General features: G+C 49.1%; 1 protein-coding gene across 2 annotated transcripts in view; it reads right to left on the bottom strand.

The window, feature by feature from the left end:
* NGF (nerve growth factor) overlaps positions 1 to 22,409 on the bottom strand; it is a 54,419-nt gene extending 32,010 nt beyond the window's left edge. For both annotated transcript variants that reach the window (XM_077842736.1, XM_077842737.1), the window contains exon 1: positions 22,326 to 22,409. The gene's annotated coding sequence lies outside the window, so the exon portion shown is untranslated. The remainder of the gene's footprint in view (positions 1 to 22,325) is intronic.
* Positions 22,410 to 22,860: the final 451 nt, after the last annotated feature.

Below are 22,860 nucleotides of genomic sequence, written 5' to 3'. Positions count from 1 at the left end.
AAGTCATTGTTGAATTGGATTAACAAACCATTTGCCAAGTACACATTCCACGGCCAGGGCTGTGCTGTCTGCTGGGTGATGCTACTAGTGGTATAAGGCACCAGTGGGGCTTCAGGTACCTCAGCAGGTGGAGAACCTGAGAGACCACCTGTCAGAGTGAGGGATGCACCTTTGTCTCGGTTACTCTGTGCTGTCAGGTTAAGTCATCCCACCTCTGCGCTCACCTTCCTCATTTGTAAGATGATCTGGACGCATCATCTCTAAGATTCCTTGTGATCCTAAATTCCAGCCTCATCAAACTAAGCATTACAGGGAGGCTGGAGGGCTTGAGCTGGGCCCTGGATATTTGTTTCACACTCACATCTATTTCAAATGAGGCAAATTCAGAAGAGAAGATACTCGATATCTGCTCCTTTGCCCACTTATTTGCTGCACTCTTGGTGTCATCTTTAAAAGAAAAGTGAACTATTATACTCATTTCATTCAAATGAATACAGAAGCGCTAAAATTGATCAAGTACCTGGTATGTACCATGGATTAAAAATACTTGAAATAGATGATCTCGCTTAACACCGATAATACTTCTATGGGTGCAGTTGTCTGCTTTGTGTACAGAGGAGGAAACCAAGGCTGAATATACACTACAGATTTGCCTAGGTAAACCTCAGCAACCCGCTAATCCGCAAACCCATACCAACTTAATGTTCTACCCAGATTTCATAATTTCAACCTAGAGAATCTCAAAGAAAGTCAATACGACTTAAACTTCGAAATATCGGAGCAATTGAGATAGTTTGTTAACTAGCTAGAATTTCAAGATAAAGTGATGTGGAAGGATATTGCATTAAAAAAAAGATTTCATCATAACCTCAGGAAACCTTCGAAAATTCTTTGGGGATCGAGTGAAATTTTCTCAAACAGGTATGTGCAATTCTAGATACACCATCTTGGTTTTTTATTCTGATCCCACCAACTCGGAGATGACTAACATTTGGAGCACATCCTTCTAGGACTGTCTGCAGCCTTCACATGTCTATACTACCTTATCTAGAAGTACCTTCTTTCAGCACAGGCTTGTGCCCTCAGAGTGTGCGACAGAGAAGAGAAGGCCTTTCTCTCTCACCCAGTCGGTATAAATGGAGTTTCACATGGCAGTGAGGAGAGGGAGTCATGGCTCTTGAATTTTCCAACGTGATGGCGCTTGCGTGAAGGCACCATCTGTTTGCAGGGTAGCTCTGAGGGCTGGACATCTGATTTCAATAAGCCTGGAGAGTGGTTCCATCCTACAGCGCATTAGTAGGCAGGCACATCTGCTCTATTTCCACACTCCAGAAGCCAACGGAAAGTTCGTCTCGTGGAGCCTGTGGTCCAGCTTGACAAGAGAAGACGGTAGTTGCTGTTGGATCTAGTCCAATCCCTAGGGAGGTCAGACCCAGAGCCTTTTGGATCTCAAAAGCCAGGCTAGTATTGTTCTTTATCATTAGTTGTGTTGTATCAAATAGAAAAAAAAAATCCATGAAGTCTGGATGCAGAATTCTCAAGTCTGGAATTCCTCCCACATATGGAAAACAGTACTCACTCAAGGAAACAATGTCACTGTGTTTGTCACCCACATACTTTGGGATCTGACCACAGAGAATAATTTGCACTTTATCTGAGCACTCTTCACCTGGGGTTGTCAAGGAGCTTCCACCGAGTGGGGCCAGTCAGGAGACCCCGGTCAGGTGACTCTGTGGCAGCAGAGTGAACACTTGGTGCTGGCTGTATTACCGGAAATACATCCCTGCCGTTGGCAGGAGCCCCATGTTCACTGTGATCTCGGATAATTATCAGCAATAGGATGTCTTATTTAACAATATTTATGCAATGAGCATAATAACATAAACAAGTTAATTACTTCAATGTTCATAAGGAGAGCCTCCCTTCCCCTCCAGACGGCATGCATTTCAGTGGAGGAAACAGAGAAACCGGTGCAAGCTCCAGGAGTCAATAAGTGGGCAACCCTGGTCCTCACTTTCCCCTCCCACAAGGACAGCCTCTCTCCTGTCCCCCCATGGCTCCCGCCTTCCCCCTCCTTTGGGCTTTCCCTCTTCTCTGGAGGCCCTCCTTGCAAAGCCCATGGGTGCTGCCCAGGTGTTCGATGCAGGTGGGCTACCTAGAGCCCTTGTGTGCAGTAGCAGAGGAAGCCCTCTGCTCAGGCAGGTGTCAGCGAGATGGCTCCAGAAGCAGAGTCCCCACCTACCCGCTTGGCCAGACACTCTGCATGGGACACATTCTTCACAACCACGCCAGACACTGTCTACCTTCCTCCACTGTGGCTTGTCAGGGGTCCACTGCGGACTTTCTCACTGACTCACAGCACCTGGACCCAGACCCTCTAATTACTGCGCATTGGCAGAAGGGCCAGCAGGCACCCTGGGGACCCAAGGGGGTGTCAGGGAAGGCGCAGGGAGGGGATGCAGCATCTCTGCAGGGCCCTGGAGGCCTTACACCCACCCCTTTTTCCTGTATTATTGGGGGCGGCTCTCCTGGTGCCACCTCCTTCCCCACTGCTCCTGTGATCTCCAGCCCCCCTTGCCTTTGTGGTCTCCTTCATACTCTGAACATACAGCACTGACAAAGCCAACTGCTTCAGCAGCAGCACCTCCCCACCAAACCGGAAGCCGCCCTGCTGGCCTCTCACCCACACCTGCCTTGGGAGGCCTTTGCTCCCTCTGTGCATCTCCTGCCACCCTCATGTGCAGCCTGATGACCTAGAAGTGAATCCAATAGGAGGTATTAGTAGCCAGTAATGCTGCCCTGATCAATTGCAGTTTTGCTCTGAACAGAAGCCTCTTGGAGACTGTCCACCCAAGTGGCCATGCCTGGAGTGGGGCTCTGGGCAGATGATGTTGGGGGGCTTCACAGGACCCCCTGAGTCATGCCTGTTCATGCCTGGCTTTCACAACGAACCCTGGTTGGGAGACTTAATGGGTGTCACCCACCTTTCAAATCAGATTAGAGGTCAAGGTAATAAATGAATGGCTCAACTTCCCAGCACAGGGGGTGCTTCCCCAGCATGGGCCAACTGTGGCAGTCACTGGCTCCTGCCCAGGAACTGGAAGGGAGCAGCCAGAAAGGGATTCTCTCCATCCTCTGTGCCCTGCTTCTTTTCCCAGCCAGACCCTATGGATTTGGGATTTTCCATCTCAAAGCCCTGCCTGCCTTGCTCACGTGCACCTGCACCACCATCCACAGCCACTATTTGTTCCTCCATGTTCCATATGCACAGCAGACACTACACATGCACACACACACACACACACACACACACACACACACACACAGGTGCACATATGCCCTGGAAACAAAGGTACTTCCCCTGCAAACCCTGCCTCTGGGATGCCCACCCACCCTCTTTGCAGGTCTTTGTAAGGACTCAGAACTCACTTTTTCTTCTGGCAACTGTCCTCAGAGAACTGGGGCGGCAGTGGGGGCTCAAGGGCAGCAGCATTGGTTGTTTTAAAAACTTGACCAAGTCATCTATATGGTGAACTCTGACCTCCAATTGCTCGGTATTTCCTGTGCCCAGAGACAGACTAGGGAAAACAGCAGTGGTGCCATCCCCTCATCTCCGTCAGCCCCTGGTTCTTGTGCCCTGAGCAGCCCAAGTTATGTTAAGGAGGAACAATGTCAGCCCAGAAGCCCCAGCCAGGCTCCGAATTCCTGAGGGGTCAAAGCCTGACTTGCAATCTGCCCAGCCAAGTGTCTCACAGAGAGCTGGGCCAGTGTGGGTGGTTGATAAAATATCATTAGATGGCAGGGGGGTGACGAAGACCACAAGAATGGGTTCTTTCTTGCTTGCTGGTTGCTTGCTATTAACTTGCTGGATGTCCTGGATCCCAGGAGAAGCCAGATGGCCCAGAGTCTGAAATAAACAGCTCTATGGCCCCAGTAACTTGTTGACAATGCCTTTCTGGGAATAGGCTCTTCATGGAATTTCTCAGGAAGGGGATCAGGCATTTGGCTAAAAAGGTAGGGTCTGTGCTAGCCTCAGCTAGGAAGCAGGTGGAACATGTGGAGCCCCTGGTGTGTTGGTAAAATCGGCTCTCCGAAGGGAGAGGTGCTCCTATGCTGCTTTCTATGGTGTGACTACTCCCACCATGGCCAAATGGAAGCTAGCAGTGTGACCTCACTCGGTGGGAGCCAGGAGAAGCGTACTGCGGAGCAGGTGTGAGCTTGTTGTGAGCCAGCCCCAGTTACACCACCAATCAAAGCATTTTCCTAGACAGGGTAAGAGGACTGTGCTTCTTTGCTTTGGTAGCATCTGCCCTTCAGCCCCTGCCTACCTTGCCGATCTCAAACAAATCTCAAATACCTTCCTGCTGGAATCCTTCCTGCCCTGCTAAGGCACGTTCTCTAATGGCACATGAACCTCTTACCAGAGTAGAAACCCCTCTAATGGCATGTGAATCTTTTACCAGAGTAGAAACTCCCAATCCTTGGTGTGACTGTTGATCACTGTCTTCCAGGCAAGGCTGTAAGCCCTGTGAACCCATTCATATACATATATATGTTTATATATATATATATGTGTGTGTGTGTGTGTGTGTTTATATATATATGTAAAAAAGACTGCAAGACTTCAAAAGGGTGGTGCAATTTTCAAATATTTGCAGCCACCTCAGCAATGTGTCCACTTTTTTGTGTGGTATGTGCGTGTGATATAAGTATGTGCCTATATGTGTTCACGTGTGTGTGTGTGTGTGTGTGTGTGCATGCCTGCATATGTCTGTGTGAGAGAGAGAGAAAGAGAGAGAGAGAGAGGAAGGGAAGAAGAAAAATCTTGTAATGAAATGTTTTTGTTTCCTTTTCATGTCCAAGGCCCTGGGTCATAGAAGAATTCATGTGACAGCCAGCCCTGTGGTATTAGATTCATGTCCGTCATTCTTTTCCCAAAAGGCTAAAGGCTTCCTTGGAATTAAAAGGGAACTAAGAACTGCCAATCACTTCACAAATGCCTCAGTCGTAAGCATCCCTGCTGTCCACAAAAGCCCAGAACAACACAGTACATACAACGCACACAGCGAGAGCTCAGGGACAGACACCTGCTGAATACCTAGCTTCAAGACATATCTCACCCTGCTAGTAAGAATTAGTCTTCATTACTAGTTGTGGTGGGAAAAAAAAAATGTCCTTCCATGTTTACAGGTTTGCTTAAGGACACATGGATAGAAACGTCTTCAGAACATTTTACAAGTTTTGGTAGTTTTGATCATAAATGAGACAACTTACAATTTACTTCTCCCCAGAGTCTAAGAAACACACAAGATGCTTGTCTCTGGGACTTCTTTTCTATCCGGGTCCAGCACATTCTGGCAGAGCCAATGGCAAATGCTAAGGTTGGTGTCACTTTCCCTTTGCTGGTCACTGGATACATTCATTTAAGGGGCTGTGGCTCCCTCGCTTTGGTGGCCATCCCAGGAATGAGAGATGAGAGCCAGGGAGGGTCACCTCCAGGCCCCTGGTGGGAAAGGAAAGGGGCTCTTCTCCGTCCGTGCCTAGCACGATATTGCCTTTCCACGAAACAAAGCCACGTGGAAGCAGTGAAGAGTGGATCCCAGAAATCCATTGGAGTGACTTTTAACCGGCTGCAAATGCCCTGTGGCAGAAACAGACCCTGAGAGGTGAGGGAGAGCTGTCCCAGCCTAAATTCCGGAATAAGGCTTAGGAACCCAGGTTGCTCGGGGTCTTCTACCTGTGTGTGTAGAAGCTCGACTTGAAGAAAGGATTGATGGAGGAACTAGTATGGAGAAAACAGGTTGTGATTATGATAACAACAGCGCTAAACTCTTTGAGCCTTATGTGCCAGGTGCTATGGTAGCTGTTTTATAAGCATTACTGCCCCCATCTAACAGATGGCTTTACTGAGGCTTATGCTACAAATGAGCAATCAATCACAGTGACATCATGACACCTACCTTCTGTCTTCCTTGTCTAGAGATTTAAACTCCATTCCCTTTCTCTCTCACTGTACAAAGAACTTAAGATCTAAAATATTTCCATGAGCCACTGATATCTGAAATCTAACTTTCCAAGATTTTAATAATATCTGCTGTTTGAAGGAAGCCTGGGTGGTTCAGTTGGTTCAGCATCTGCCTTTGGCTTGCATCATGATCTCAGGGTCCTGGGATAGAGCCCTGCATGGGGCTCCCTGCTCAGTGGGGGGGTCTGTTTCTCCCTCTCCCTCTGCCCCTCCCCCTCCCATTTGTGCTCGCGCTCTCTCTCTCTCAAATTAATAAATAAATGCAATCTTAAAAAAAAGAATATCTGCTGTTTGAACACCTTTTTATGTGCCAAATACTGTGTGGTTACATACATTCTCTCATTTAACCACTACTATATAAAGGAGGGATTATGATTATTACTATTATTTCAATTTTACAGTGAGGAGACTGAGAATCAAGAGGAGTTTATATGATAGGTTTAAAAATCACACAAACAAAATAAATAAAATCACACAACCAGTGGGAAGGAGGGACCAAGGCCAGCCTTTTGCTTGCTCTGTTGTCTGTGCATAGTTCTGTAACCTGCCTTCTGATGGAGAGAATTTGATGGCTGCTAAAGCTTTTGTGCCTAGGATGAGCATCCGTCTGAGCCCTATCAACCATGTTATTTCTTTGTATGATGAACGGTAAGAGGTCACCTCTTGCTGGAGAAGTTTGAAAGCATCCAACCTCTGTATACCAGAAAGGAGAACTAATGATGGAAGGTGGCCCCATTGACAAGTTGGCAGACAGGTTTTGTGAACAAAAAGTCAAAGCCAGTTGTTCTCTGAGGGAGCATGGAAGGAACAGTCACTCGGCCATTTAATGACTTCCAAGGCTATGTGACAGACAACCTCATCACCTTCTCCCTACGAGGCAGCTATGAGCCATGTCTGTGGGGAAATACATATTTCTATGGACTGAGTCAGGGCTAAATTAGACATTGGGGTAATGCGACACATCTGAATTTCATCACCGTTACATCATCCTTTAGACCTTGTAAACGTTCATAATGATATTTTTGGTAGGCTGGAATAGGCCGTCTCCATCCGAGGTGTATTACTTTAAACCTACATTTAACAGACTAATAAAATGAGGTGTTGGCCAGCTAATCCCCTGTAGTCATATCCTCAGAAGTGTCCAGGCAGCAAAAGGAACCAGAGTTATGAGTAAGTGTCCTGAGGTGGCCCTGAGGGCACAGACCCTGACCATACTGTGTCACTTAGGGGAGATGGTGGGACAACCAGAGCCATTTGTATCTGGGACCAGGCATTCCCCTCCCATGGGAGACTCCATAATCTACACATCTTGGAATTCTGAGACTTTGGAAGAGGATCCATGGTCTGAACCAAGCCCCCTACACCTGCCTCAAGAACTGGACATCATCATTTTGATTGTGAGGTGGCACAAGGGGCCAGTCTGGGGACCTGAGGAACATCTGCTCATCGTCTGACATGTGCTAAATACAGACTATATGCCATCACATGTGACATTACGGAATTCACTTTTTTTAATTGGAGCATAGGACCAATGTTTGACCCTGAAGACTAGCTTGGAACCATGATTGCATAATTATCTCCTGTACAATCATCTCAACACAGGTCAGTGTGCTGCTCAGGACCCAGTCTCCGCCAGCCTGTGAGGGATACTTGATTTCACCCCTCACTGGGCCCTTCCAGTGCTCTAGGTGCTACTCAGCCCCTCATGGGCTCCTGGAAAATGCTGGCGGAAGATCCCCCTAGTTCCTTCTCCACAAATGACCAGTGGCCTTCAAGATGAGCTGACCCAGAGATCTTCCCCTGAGTTGGCTACTCTTCTCTCCTTCTGTCCTGGGCTCTACTCCTGACCAGAACCAACTCGAACTTAGATTTCTCTCTCTTGCCCCTGTTTTTCTCCCACTCACCTCCCTTCCCTGACTCTTCAGTCGTACATCTCAGAGCCCTCCACCCTTGCTTTCCTTCCCATTTGATATTAAAGTTCACATCCAGCTCTGGTCCACATCAGCTCCCCTGTACATTTACCAGAGGCGGCCAAGCCTCCAGAGCTCTGCTCCATCTGGGGGCCCTTAGCTGAAGGGGACTGCACAGGCTTGCCAATGTCATGCCTCCTCCAGGAAGCCTTCCCTGAAATGCAGGATCCCACTGATGTCCTTTCCTAGCTTTTGGTCACAATCCATGTCTGTGCCATACTTATCAACTTCATTCATTCATTCATTCAACACTTATTGAGCTGCTATTATGTCGTCACTTGAGAAACACAACAAAGTTCCTGCCCTCATTCTTACATTCCTGTGAAGAAAGCAGATAATACAGAAACAAATACTAGAATTAAGTACTGTAAAATAAATAAAGCACGGCAAGGGACTATAGTCTACTGATGGCAGGGTGTGGTGGGAGATAAAATTGATATTTTAAATTAGAGCAATCAAGAAGTGACGTCTGGGGATCCCTGGGTGGCTCAGCAGTTTGGTGCCTGCCTTCGGCCCAGGGCGTGATCCTGGAGACCTGGGATCGAGTCCCACATCAGGCTTCCTGCATGGAGCCTGCTTCTCCCTCTGCCTCTGTCTCTGCCTCTCTCTCCCTCTCTCTCTCTCATGAATAAATAAATTAAAAAAAAAAAAAGGAAATGACATTTGAGCAGACCTAAATGATGAACAAAAGAACCACACAAAGAAGATCTGTGGGCAGAAATTATCCAAATAGAGGAAATAGCAACTGCAAAGGCCCTGAGACAGTAACCAGATTAGTGTGCTGAAGACATAGCAATAAGGTCAGTGTGGCTGCCACATAGCTGGCAAGGAAAAGAGTGATGCAGGATGTTGGAGAGAGGGTCGGGGTCCAGATCATATGAAGGCAGGTTTTCTCCCAGTAGGGTTTTAACCCTACTCACATTTTGAGCCAGGTAATTCTTTGCTGTGGGGGACTATCTTGTGCATGGTAGGATGTTCAGCTACATCTAGATGCCAGCGTCACTACCCCCGTCCCCAACTTGTGACAATTAAAATTTGTCTCCAGATGTCACCAAATGTCCCCAGGGGAGAATCACTCCCAATTAAGAACCACCGAAATAAGGCCATGGCAAGACTATGAGTTTGAGTCCATAATGGGAAACCATTGGAAGGAAGATTGAGGACTGTGAAATGATGTGATTGACATCTTTTTTTTAAAGATTTTATTTATTTATTTATTTATTTGAGAGAGAGCGAGAGCATGAGGGGGAGGGGAATGCAAAGGGAGAGAATCTCAAGCAGACTCTCCACTTAGCATTAAGCCTGACTCACAGCTCCATCCCACAACCCTGAGACCATGCATGACCTGATCCAAAACCAGGAGCGGGACACTTAACCCACTGAGCCCCCCGGGTACCCCATGATTGACATCTTTAAAAGGCCACTCTGACTGCAGCCAGACCAAAAGTCTATGGGAGAAGAAGAGTGGAGGTAGGGGAGCTGCATTAGGAGGTTCCCGTACTAGTCCAGGGGAGAGATGACAGTGGTCTGGACCAGGCAGTGGTAGGATGGTGAGCCTTAACTGAATTCAGAATTTATGTTGAAATCAAGGCTTGCCAATGGATGAGAAGCGAGAGGTAATGAGGAAGCTAGAATCAAGGCTGATTGCTAGATTTGGGGTCCAGATAAGAGTGGGGATAGTGATCTCATTATCTAAAATAGGTAAGACTTAAAGTAAGGCCTAAATTTGCAATATCCAAGAGGATGTGACAGTAGCCCATGAGAGCCGGGAGCTCAGGGGAGAGGTCCGTGTTGGGAACAGACACCCAGCAGTGGTATTTAATGCCTGGAGAGGATGAGACATCTAGGGAGAGAGTGATACAGAAAGAGAAGGGGCCTGGATTGAGCCCCAGGGCATTCAAATGTTTGTAGTCAGGAGAAGGCAGAGCCAGCCAAGGGGATAGAAAAGGGAGAAAGGACATTGGGAAAACTCATGTCCCTGAGGCATCTGGTCCGGTGACTCTACCGGCCTCCTCCTGTCCACGGTCCAGTCACTGAACAATCAGGCAGCTCCTTAGGTATCCATCCCTCTCTCTCTCTCTCTCTCTTTTTTTTACGATTTATTTATTTATTTATTTATTCATTCATTCATTCATTCATTCGAGACACAGAGAGAGGCAGGGACACAGGCAGAGGGAGAAGCAGGCTCCCTACAGGAAGCCCGATGTGGGACTCGATCCCAGGACCCTGGGATCATGCCCTGGGTGGAAGGCAGACCCTTAACTGCTGAGCCACCCAGGCGTCCCCTTAGGCATCCATTTCTTTTCAGCATCAACTACTCCTAGGAAACCAGGTTTGGGGCAAGCAAATGACTTAGAAGTCATTGTATTTTAATCCTCACTAAGAAGAGCTATTAGGCCCATTTTCAGCTGATGAAACTGCAAATCAGAGAAGTACAGTAAGTCACCCTTGATCACATGTTTGTTTTTTTGTTTTTTGTTTTGTGTTTTGTTTTTCCCCCACTTCTGGACCCGGAAGCCTGGTGAGTCTGATCCCACTTCCACACTTCTTCCACACTGCCCTTGGCCTCTTGCATTAGGGGCCCACTCCATGCCTGGCATGGGCTCTGTTCCCACCGTGGTGGGAACAGCTCATTTTAGCCAGGCTTATGTGAAATGCTTTCACATCTGCTGCTGCATTTGGTGTGGGCAGAAGAGAAGGGGGTCACTCACGCGGGGCAAGTGGCTGTCAGGGGCCCCCACCACCCAAAGGCAGAGCCAGCACCGGTACCTGGAGTCTCTCTCCTTGTCCAGGGCTTTTGTGCCTTACCAGCTGGCAACCATACCCAATACAGCAGCCCTCTCCCATACACAGCATCATTACTCTCATTTTATCAGATTAAGATTCGGAGGCTCAGAGAGGTTCTGTGATATGCCCAAGTCACACAGCTAGGAGAAGGCTGAGTCAAGGGTAAATCCCTGGTCTCCAGGATCTCAGTATTACTGAGGTGAAAGAAGTACCCCCTATCCGACTTAACCACTTTTTCTTCCTAGTAAAACAACTCTCCCAATCCCTGAAAGAAAGAAGCTACAAAAAGGTTTGTAGAATTTTGCCAAGCAGGAGTTTGCCGGTCAGAATTCTGTAATAGGCCCATAATCATTTCAGACATTGAGGTGCTTAGGAGGTAGACATTCTGTGTACGGTGCCAGTTTAAATTCTTATTTTGCTTAACTGTAAAGATCCTTTAAAAAGAACCCCTGAGACATACTTTTGCTTTATTAAGCCCTCCACTTTCTGACATGTCTTACTGTGTTTTAGAAAAATTCAAAACAACAACACTTAAAAGCCCTCCCCCTCCCAAATATTTTCTTTCATTTCCAAGATACGGAGATGCTGACATGTGGGCGTGAAGCCTGGAGTAAGGCTTTGGTGTCTGACCTCCTCCAAAAAAGAAAATGAAGACATTTCTGGGTGTCCACACTTTCCCCAGGAAAGGACAGACCCGACAGTCTTGAACCCAGATGAAAAGAAAGGTAATTCATTTCAAGCCTAAGAAACCGTCTTGGTGATGGGGCATGTTCTGGGACAATTGATTCCATTTGTCATTGGAAGTTTCAGAAAGGGTGAAAATACTCTCTTTTCCTGCTCCCTGTTTTGGACACAGGAAAAATAAGGCAGCATTTGTTTCTTCCTTTAAAATAAAAACAGCAGGGGCAGCCCTGGTGGCACAGCAGTTTAGCACCGCCTGCAGCCCAGGGTGTGATCCTGGAGACCCTGGATTAAGTCCCGCGTCGGGCTCCCTGCATGGAGCCTGCTTCTCCCTCTGCCTCTCTCTCTCTCTGTGTGTGTGTCTCTCATAAATAAATAAAATCTTAATAAAATAAAATAAAATAAAATAAAATAAAATAAAATAAAATAAAATAAAATAAAATAAAAACAACAAGGGATGCCTGGGTGGCTCAGCAGTTGAGCATCTGCCTTTGGCTCAGGGCGTGATCCCAGAATCCAGGATCAAGTCCCGCATCGGGCTCCTTGCATGGAGTCTGCTTCTCCCTCTGCCTAGGTCTCTGCCCCTCTCTCTCTCTCTCTCTCTCTCTCTCTCTCTGTCTTTCTGTGTCTCTCATGAATAAATAAATAAATAAAATCTTAAAAAGAAAAGAAAGAAAAGAAAAACAACGAGACCAGGTACAATGCTGATGTATTTAAACAGCCTCTCGGCTGCTTTATTGCAGTCCCCCCTCAAGCTCCAGTGTTTGGCTTAACATAACTCACATGCTTGGGAGAAGAAGGGAGCCGGGTGTGACATCCCTCTGTTATAAACGTTAGCTACAGTGTACAACTGACCTGGGGACATTGATTCTATAGGGACTAGCAGACTGGGTAGTGGGGAGGAGAGAAGGATACTCTTACAGAGATGAAAATCACCACTGGAACCAGGGCCTCTTTCTTCCCTTCCATCCCACTGACCCAAAACTTCAGAGTTGTCTTAAGTGCCCAGAAAGGAGCCTTAAATCTTTGGTCTGGACAGGAACTCAGCATTTGAGGAGATGTCACTAATAATCCTCTTTGAGTCTTAGTGGTGAAAATGGGGCCCAGTGAGAGGGCACTTTATGACAAGAGAGTTGGAATGAGCCCTAGGGGAGCACAGAGAAACACAGAGGTGGGGCAGGAGACAATTCTACGCCAACAAAGAGGCGAGCAGTTCATCATTCCTGCTCTGTCCTCAGGGGCTGCATTAGCTAGGCTGTCAAGAAAATTGGGACATTACACCTTTATGGTCCCAAACTAGGATCTTGGTGTGTGGGTCACTTGCGTACCTTCCACGGAGAAGGGAAGTTCTGGGGTCAGTGGCAGATTGTGGGTCGGGGTAAGGGCTAGGGTTAAGATTAGGGTTTGGTGTGCCCGAAGGTGACCACTCCAGTGTCCTGATGAGGAGCCCTCACACTTTTTATACCAGGGGAGAAACTTAAACCCTCCGCATTGGGCAGCCTGGAGCCTTGCTCATGAGAAAATGTTAGGCTTTCTGCTCTGGGCAGGAACTTCTTTAGAGTTTTGACAATGTCAACATTTTAATGGCATCTTAGCTCTGCTGCCCTTATAAAAATATACTAGAGGAGAAGGATGTGATTTGTGGGAACAGAAGCTCCTTCCAGAGTCACTGTGCCCACTCTAGGACCAAAGCATTTATCCTGGTCACACAGCCAGGAAAGGCAGTGATACTCTCTGATGGTTCTTGGTCACAGAGAAGGATGCCTTGTGTCCCTTGGATGATTATGTCATGGTCGAGAGTGGGGAACAGAATCACAGGAAGATGGCTCTGCAAACATGAAATGGGAGAAAGGTGCTATAAAAGGTGGGAATGGAGACAGGGTATGATCATTGCTGTCTGTGCTTGATGTTGATTTTTTTAAAAAAAGATTCTCCTCTCTTACATTAAAAGAGAGAGAGAGACAGAGAGGATAAAGGAGGAAAGAGAAGACAGATGCTAATAGCAGCTCTCACAGAGGGTCTCTCTGGTGGCAGGCACTTCATACATCTTTTTCACTTAATCTACACAACAGCCTTATGATGATGGAATCCATGCGACCTTACAGAGAAGGACAGTGATGCTGTGCAAACTTAGGTCACACAACTGGGGATCACAGAGCTGGGATCAAACTCCAAGTCTGTCTGCTTTGGAGCTATGTCCCCTCATAAACCATGCTGTCGTCTATACCGGTAGTTTTTAACCTTTTTCAACCATGACTCATAGTGAAAAAATTTATTTTCCATCACCATCCAGTTTGCACATATGTATGTGTAAGCATATTTACAACAAAAACAAAAGTTTCACGAATACTTTCCCTTTGCTACTTGTGATGCATTTTGATTTTTAAAAAATTTTTCCCACTCTCTTGCATTTAAAGAGAGTGTTGTACCACTCAAGTGGTTTCACATCCTCCTCATGGGTTTCAATCTGTACTTTGAAAAACATTTTCCTTCTCTCTACTCTATGGTGATTGACTTCAAATGTTTTTCAAGCTTCCTGCTTGATCTTGCTGGATGCTGGGCAGCATCTTTGCTTCTGAGGCATGCTGCTAATTATGCACTCTGGACCATCCCTCTGGTGGAGGGGTCATCATTAATCAAATATTTCAGAAATTACAAATATCTGACAAAGCCGTTTGCTTGGAAAAGAGTCAGTCTAGGAAATCATCCAGAAAACATAATCGCTGATCTCAGGCAGCAACTAATACAATATTTTAAGCAGTTGATATGCATGCTTGTAAAAGAAACTCTTTTCTCTGCTTGTAGAATCTAAAGGACTCATCTGCTCTTGTGGGCCAATGCACGCTCACCATCTCACAATCAGGCCAAAGGAAAAGGCACACATGAGGTGTTGTGGGGAATCCATCAAGAATAGTGTTGGCTCTCTCAGTTTTTTGTGAATCCATCTAGGATCTGAAATTAGACTGCTTTTTTAGGGGACTGTGCAGGTCTCCACCCTGGTTTAGGACTTCAGGGACAATTCTGTTTCGACTGCTAGGGACAGTGACAGGGGTTGGTTGAATCAGATTTAGGTCACGGAAAGTGAAGTCCAGATCAGATGGCTCAGCGCGAGTCAGCCCTGACGAGCCACGGACTCAGTGACTTCACTCCAAGCAATGTGCACGCTAATTGAGAAAACATGTTCCTGGGATGGCCTCATGCAAAAATCCAGATTTACGAATTTTTTTTTTTATTCCTAAGAATTCTTTGAATATTTGCCGTGCATGTCTATACAGCCTCCCGGAGTACTTTTCCTTCTTATTGAGTAGTGTTTTTCTGCTTTGGCCTAGGTCAGGTTTTTAAAAGGGTGGGATCCTGACAGAGAACAAGTGGGCACGTGGCCACAAGCCTTGCGGAGAAGGAGGAGGAGGGTAGGAGAGGAGAAAGACAACCAACACCTTTGGTCCTTTTCCTGGGACAGAAAAAGCAACCGAGACCCAAGTCTTTGAAAAGCAACTGTCCACAGAGCTCAGAGAGGAACCCTTCCCTTTCCTGCTTCTGGCCCTGCATTCTGAAGCCCTCTGGGCTGGCCAAACCCCCACCCACCCCAGCATTGGGAGCTAAGCTCAGGCTTCCAGGACACTTGCTGCGTTGTGGCTTCTGGGCTAAGTTTGGGCTTTCTGGCGTTCTCTTCTCTCACCTTATGACTGCCCTCTGAGATCGGTATTACGAGTCCTTTTTACAGATGAAGAAACTGAAGCATACGGGGATTAAGGAATGTGGTCATAGAAGCAGTCAGAAGTGGAGCGTGGATCTGAAGCTCCTGCTGTCTGATTTTGTGCCGGGGATGCTTCTATCCAGCCCTACCTGCCTACAGGACATGCCACCTCCAGGAAGCCTCCCTGGAGTGCACCACATCATTCACACCTCTCCCTTCCTGTGGCTCTTACAGTCACCACATTAGCACTTTTTCCACTTGTCTCCCCTTCTGGTGCTGCTCTTGACTGCTCCGAGTGTGTTAATCTAAATGAGAAAATAGAAAAGCTACTGACAGATTCTGTTCAGTCTGCATAGAGGTTCTGAAAGTGAAGAGATCATACATTCAAGTTCCAAGTTTTGAATTTTCTTGAAAAGTTGGAAGATCGAGTCATATTGGACCCATGATCCTGCGGACAACAGCTGGCCTGTCGCCTTTTGATGGGGCACACACTCTGCAGTTTACTGTGGTCTTACCCCTCTTACATTATCTGATGAGCCTGGAAAGCCATTTTACTTTTGACTCCCGAGCAAGCTCCTCGGGTGGGATCATGACTTATATTTATCATGAACCACTCCATCCCACCCCCCCGCCCGTGCCCAGTCCCCAGGCTAGCACATTAATAAAGATGCTGATTTAGGAGAAGGAAAATCAACCCAGTGGCCTAATATCCAGAGGACCTGCATCCCCAGTGGCGTGGGGACTGCCCCCCCCCTTAACCGCAGGTAATATGTGGTTTAGCAATAGCTGCTCAGCCACAGACCCTTGGTACGGTGAGCACGACTGCCCTGCTGTCACAGAAAATCCACTTCCTCCTTCTTTATTCTCTTGTAAACTTGATAAGATACATAAAATCCTAAAGACACAAGTGGTTGGGGGAGGAGGCGTTGGTATGTGGGGTAAGGAACCAAAACACGCTTCAAGCTGCCAGTACAAATGGCCATTCTCAAGAAATGCCTTATTTAGAGAGCACGGCCTAACATTTTAAAGTAAAAGTCTGAGAAGAAGTTTGCCGTTGGAAGGAAATCACAGGAGACGATCCACGCGTCTTCTTTTACCCAGAAATTATGAGGCAAAGATAATCCAGAAATGAAGCATTTGGTTAAAATTCTATCAAAATGAGGATGTTAATTACAGAAGTTCCAAATATAGGTGAGGAAATTCCTAGAGAAGCCCTCAATGCTACCAAAAAGATTTCTCCTCCCAACTCAGCAAAGTTTTCTTTTTCTTTCTTTCTTTCTTTCTTTCTTTCTTTCTTTCTTTCTTTCTTTCTTTCTTTCTTTCTTTCTTTCTTCCTTCCTTCCTTCCTTCCTTCCTTCCTTCCTTTCTTTTTTTTTTTTTTAAAGATTTTATTTATTCATGAGAGACACAGAGAGAGAGGTAGAGACATAGGCAGAGGGAGAAGCAGGCTCCCCACGGGGAGCCCGATGTGGGATTCAATCCCAGGACCCCAGGATCATGACCTAAGCTGAAGGCAGATGCTCAACCCCTGAGCCACCCAAGTGCCCCCAACGTTTTCTATATGCAGAGATATGGAAAGGGCAAAGATGATATTGCAGGGCCTGAAGTGAAACAGCATGAAGAGGGGGCCCCTGTCAGACTGAGAGTCCCTGAGGAAGAACACATGTAAGGGAAACTTGTGCCCTCAGAGTGCCTCCCCTGTGCCAGGCCCGTGCCAGCATGTGTCCCACTCACGATGCACAGCAGCCCGACCGAGCAGGTACTATAGTTACTTCTGTTTCATGGAAGAGAAGCCCATGTGAGAGATGTCGCCCTGCAGCTCTCCTGCTGGGTGATCGTCCCCCTCCCCTCGGCCACCCAGTGCAGCATCTGTGAGACAGTGAGAGCCCAGCTGCGAAATCCCTCTCTGAGGGGATCCTGCTTCCCTTGGCATCTCCCACCACCTCAGCGACTCAGCATCTAATTATCGACAAGGGGGAGGCAGCAGCCAGTGCATTAATCTCTGAGCCAGGTGTGCTCAGGGCCAAACACGAATGGCATGTCACCAGACTGAAATATAAGTTACTTCAATTGTGCCTCACATCTGCAGTGACGGGGAGGTGAGACAGGACCTCCTTCCACCCCCAACCCGGCCTGAGCTCTCATGGCCTCTACCAGACAGTCGGTCCACCTTGGGCTCACCAAGAAACAGCAGGCAGGATGCAGACTCGTGATCATGTCACCAACCCTGCCTACTTGAAGGAACAGCCAAAGGGCACTGGGATGGGACAATCAGCCCATCTGTACCAAAGAGCAAACGTCTTGTGGTTATCAGGCAACGATTCCAGTGGTAGCGGATACCAGGTGTCCTCAAGGTGGAATGGTTTTGGTGGGAAGCTTGGGCCATTCGCTCCCACTAACTTGGGAGCCAGGTCCTTGCACTTGCAGGCTCACCCACCCCATACAGTGCTCAAACATCTCTGTCTGCTCAGCCTCGTGGCCGATTTTCAGGGAAGCCCTGACTGTCTGACTCTGACTAATACTACTACTACTAATGAAAAGACTCTCCACACATGGAAGATGCTGGCCCAACTCTGGGGCAATTTAAAAAAACACTGTTGCTAGTCCCACCTGACAGATTGCATCACCAGACCATTCTCAGCCTCATCAGGGATCTCCCTCAGTCTCCTATGTCCTTTTCCCCCAGCCCAATGGCGGAGTAGTAGGAGTAGTAGGAGTCGTCAACCCAGCCCAATGGTGTCAGTGGTCTTCTCTCTCTTGCTACTAGTGGGGCGCAGGGCAGGCAGGTGTTTCTATAATACTCTCCAAAGGTAACATTCATCTTAGCCCTTTGCACTGTGAATACTCAACTGCTTCCATCTTTTGTCCTATGGTGAGAGCCTGGGGTAGGGTTAAGTATAACATGAGCCAGTCTCCTTGAGAAGAAACTCAGTGCTACAAGCACCACCCCTCCCACATAGCACTGCTCGCTGACTTTTTTCAATCAAATGTCACATTTTTGATTCCCATTTATTCTCACAGCTTGGGCACAGTTGTATTAATTTGATATCAACATGTCCCCACGTTGATTGAAGTGCTGGCAGTGCCGGAGAGAGGTCTGCTTCCTCATTCTCTCATTCAGAGAAGGGACCTCCTGGTGCCAGAGTGTGATCCATTTAGTAGAGGAGGGAAGGATTCCCTCCCAGAGCCGTGGACACCTGGGGCAGGCAGTCTGCCTGTGTTTTTCATAGCATATGGCAGAGAAGGAAAGCTGCCATGCTCTAATACCACCTGTCCCTTCCCCCTACTCTTTCTCGTTTTCTTTTCATGTGGGTCATTTGTAGTCACACTCCACTGACAAAAGGCAAAGAGCGATGTCTGGCGGGACCACAGCACGGAGGTTCCTGCCAATGGCTTCCTGGAGCCTGCTATCCTGGTTCTTGGAGATGAAGCTCGGGGCTGGAGTTCTAAAGCCCCATTTCCAGGATTAAGTAATTGATGCCCCAACAGTATGGCCTAGAAGAAAGGCCTGTATTGGTAATTTCCAAAGGAAATTTTGACTGGGAACAGTATTATCCATTTAAGAGGCATTTAGCCATATGTGGGGATGGGGGCGGGGCGGTATATTTTTGGTTGTCACCACGACTTCTGACACTTAGTAGGCAAGGTAGGGATATTAAACTTCCTGCATTATTTAAGTAGGTCACACTTAATCAAGAATTGGCCCCAAATGCCAACAGCTCCATTGAGAAACACTATTAATTCCTATAGATGGGAAAAGTGGAAAAGTGAAGCCTGACAAGTTTAATGACTTATTCAAAGTCACAAAGATTTTTTTTTTCTCTCCTGTCTCTCAACTCAGGAAGCTACCATGGAATGTTTGCCCAAAGCACAGCAGGAAAACGTCAAGAGATCATCTCAATGTTTCAACCCAATTCCTACTATGTCAAAGTCTGAGGCCAACAATATATAGAGGCTCCTCAAAAACATGTAAAGCAGACAAAAAAAGAATAATAAAAACATTAGGAAGCACGAGGACTCTTCTTCTGGTCTTGGTCAATCATTGTGGCTGAAGGTCTATCTTCTTTGGCTCCAAGGCTCCTCCTTGGCTTGTTGGCTCCAAGGATGGGCAACTCTATCCTCATGCACACTCAACCGAAAGACCAATGACCCCAAAGCCTGGGTTTCTCCAGCTGAATTTCTGCCTCAGGGCCATCCTGATGTTACCGCTCTCTGGAGTCAGGATGTCATCTGTTTGCCCACTGTCAAGAAGGTCCCTGAGAATGGGTTGGGGAAGGGTCTTCCATCTACATTTATTTGCCTGTGCCACCACATGCTGTTCTGTGAAACTGGTCCATCACAGATTTGATTTCTCAAGACTGGCTAAACCTGAGAGCTGATGGTTTAGTTGGTGGTTTGTAAGATCAGAGGTGCCAGTCAAAGAAAGAGAAACCCTTTGGAAACATGGGCTGTTTGCTTAGAGATACTCAGAGATTTTATGTGAATCCTCAGCACACCTTCCACTGCCCCTGGGTACAGAGTATTTGCTGCCCGCAAAGGTCTCCAAGGCCTGCTCAGGACCCCGAAATCCCTCCAAGTTCTTACTGGGAGAAGACAGATGGCTGGACCTCTGGTCCCTGGTCTTGCACTGATGTCTGCTTGGGGGTCGGGCCTCACTCCTGCTCCAGGCACAGTGAGGAAGAGCAGTAGCATACTTCCTTGTAATTTCTCTGCAGCTCCAATGCAGCTGCCGATGCAATAGGGCAGTCAGTGAATCTGCGGCAGTAGTGCTCAGCACTTGTTTCAGAGTGAAGAGGTGAGATTTTCTCATCAATTTAATCTCAGTAATGATGAGAAACTTCCCTCAGGCTCCAGCCCTGCCCTGCCATGCCCTACCCTCCCTGCTGATGTCGGCAGCTGGGGCCCCCTTCCTGGCCACGACACAGATTTCTACATGGAGGAGAAGAGGAGTGTTGAGCCTCCCTCCGGCCCCCCAGCCGGGGGAGATGTAGGGTGGGCAGTAGGAAGAAGCAAGCACCTTACTCCTTTGAGAAAGACTGAGGGGACAGAGTCACCAAGACTAGGATGACTGTCCTGAGTGGACCCAGTTTTCCTGATTCGCTTGTAGGCCTGGGCTGCTCCAGGGGGAAAGATGGCTGCCCAGGGAAGGTGTGGCACCAGCAGCTGGTTGTAAAATCCTCTGAGGTGCTCCTACAGTTCCACCAAGACATGTATCCCCATGCCCCCAGAGACCCTGGTTTCCTATTTGTAGTGTCTCCTAACATTTTCCCCTTTAAGGCTGCCCTTTTTCTGCACCTGCATAAAAATGTTGGGAAAAGGAGGAGGGGTTTGGCAGCATGTGACCTCAACCCCACCCCCTCCAACGACCCAAGCATGAGGAACATGTACTTCTGTGAGTCAGTGCCAGCAGCCCCAGTCCCAGCCCCCAGACCACTCCTCCCCACCCTTGCTGCCCAGTCCTGAGGTCCCCTCTGAACCTCCGGGAACGCTGCCCGACACGGATTGACATTTGGGTTGCCCAGGCTGACATATGACTTATTCCGGAATAAGACCCACAGAAGGCGCCCATCCAGATCTAAAGTAGCCTTTCCTCTGCAGAGGGAGAAAGTTTCAGACATTTGGGAAAAACAAAAAACAAAAAACAAAAAACAAAAACAAAAACAAGACAACAACCTGTAAACACCGCGAAGGAAGGGCTGGCAGACCCACGTGCCGCTGCCTTTTCTGCGCTGCCTGAGAGGCAGAAGTATTCCCTACAGGAGACTGATTGACAGCTTCAAGAGTCTGAGGACCCTGCAAAGATGTCGCGGGTGGGCCTCCCACCACTACGTCTGAATTTGCAGGGTGCAGCTGGCCACGCACATGTAGGGGAAGTGGGGGCTGGCACTGGCAGTGGGTGCGCCCAGAGGATGGAGCCAGGACAAGGACAATTAATCAAGTGCCTTTTCTCCAGGATTTCCATTGGCCTCAGATGACAGATGGGGCAGAGACACCCAGGAGAGCACTATTTTGGTTTCCAGCCGGAACGTGCACTAAGTTTTCCTTAATACCCACAGCACCCAAAAGGCTTTGCTGTAATACACTTTAATGCATGAAACACCCATAAATTATCCTTCAAACTGTTACAACTTCCAACCTGGAACAACTTGGAAAAACCAGCCTAGCAAGCAGGATCTTTTTTAATCTCTCAAGTCACAAGGGAAGAGAAAGTTCAAGCAGAAAACACCTTCCACGAAAATCTCAGATTTTTTTTTTTTTTGAAAGATGGAGAGTTGTAATCAAACAGAGCTGAGCCACTTGTTTATGTTGGCTCAAAGATGCCGTTCCTGACCCCTGGGTCCTCTCTCTGCCTCCTCCCCTCTGCCCTTGCCTCCTGGACCCAAGGCGCTGCCCGCCCCACCCCTCCACGCCAGCTTCTCCTACACCTGGCAGCAGACAACTGGAGGTGCGGCGTGTGACCCAAGTAGCAGCAGGGCTGACCCCTGGCGACCTTGGTCCAGCTCGGCTTCTTGGAGGTCCCCCGGGGGTGCGCAGCCTTCTCCTGGCGAGCCCCGGGGGGCCCTCGCTCGGGTCTCCCAGCCCGCCAGCAAGGCGCAGAGGCGCCCGGAGTCCCCGACTCGGTTCCCCGCGCCACTTCCAGCGCGCCCTGCCCGCTTGGTCCCCTTCCTGGGGGCCGCGCGGCACTTCCCGGGCTCGGCGTCCACACCCGCGGGGCGCGCTGCGCACTGGCCCCGCCGCGCGGACCACCCTTCCTCCGGCCCCGGCGCGCCCGCAGCCCGCGCATCCCTCTCTCTAAGCTCTTCCGCGCTCCCTCACTTGCGCGCTGTCCCCTTCCAGCGCTCCGCCCCGCGGCCCCGGCATCCCCGCGTGGCCACCGCAGACCCCAGGGCTGCCACCGGGCGACCCGGAACTCCGCGACCCAAGAGAGCGCGCCGCTCGCCTCCGACTCGCCGCCAGCCGGGGCCCCGCGCTCCCGCACGCATTCGGGACACTCCCGCCCTGGCCGCACTCCAGCCTGCGGGAGCCCCGGGGAGCCCGGAGGTCTGGCCGGGCCGGGATCCGTGCCCTCGCGCCAGGGAGCCGAGCCGAGCCGCGCGCGCCCGCGCCCGCGCCCCTGCCCGCGCAGCGCCCCTCTCGGGGCTGGGCTCGGGGCAGCCTGACTCACCGCTGCGCTCCCCTCCGGCTCCCAGCGCTCTCTGCTGTGCAGGAGCGCCGAGCTGCTCCAACACAAGCTTCTTGAATCCTTAGCCCCTCCTCCCGGACTCCTGAGTCACTCGCTCCAAATCCTTCCCCCACCGCAACCCTCGCCAGCCCCGGCCCCGCACCTGCTCTGGTGGGCGGAGGTGCCCGGCCGTAGGGGGTCCTGGGTGCGAGAGATCGGTGGCTCCCGGGAGGGTCGGCTCCACGCAGCCAGGGAAGGGGTCAAAGGAAACGCGCGGGGGGCGGCACGGCCGCGGGCTAAGCCTGGAGGGGGTCTTCTGCGGCACCGGCTATTGTGGGCCGAGTTGTCCGGGGCTCCCCGCACCTCCCCACCCCTGCCTCGCTGCTCCCGGGGTCGGCCCGACGTCACGCTCGGTGCCCTAGGCTTTGGCCTCGACGTTGAGCAGCGAGAGAGAAGAGCCCAGAGAGTCTTCGGCCTGGTCACCACCCAGCACCCGCCAGAAAAGAGCACCCAGGGGAGCTTGGCGAGATGCAGGTGC

Source organism: Canis aureus, chromosome 12 (genome assembly GCF_053574225.1).
Source record: "Canis aureus isolate CA01 chromosome 12, VMU_Caureus_v.1.0, whole genome shotgun sequence".
In the NCBI taxonomy this organism is placed as follows: domain Eukaryota; kingdom Metazoa; phylum Chordata; class Mammalia; order Carnivora; family Canidae; genus Canis; species Canis aureus.
Note: the sequence above shows the minus strand (reverse complement) of the source record. Positions and strands in the feature narration are given on the sequence as shown.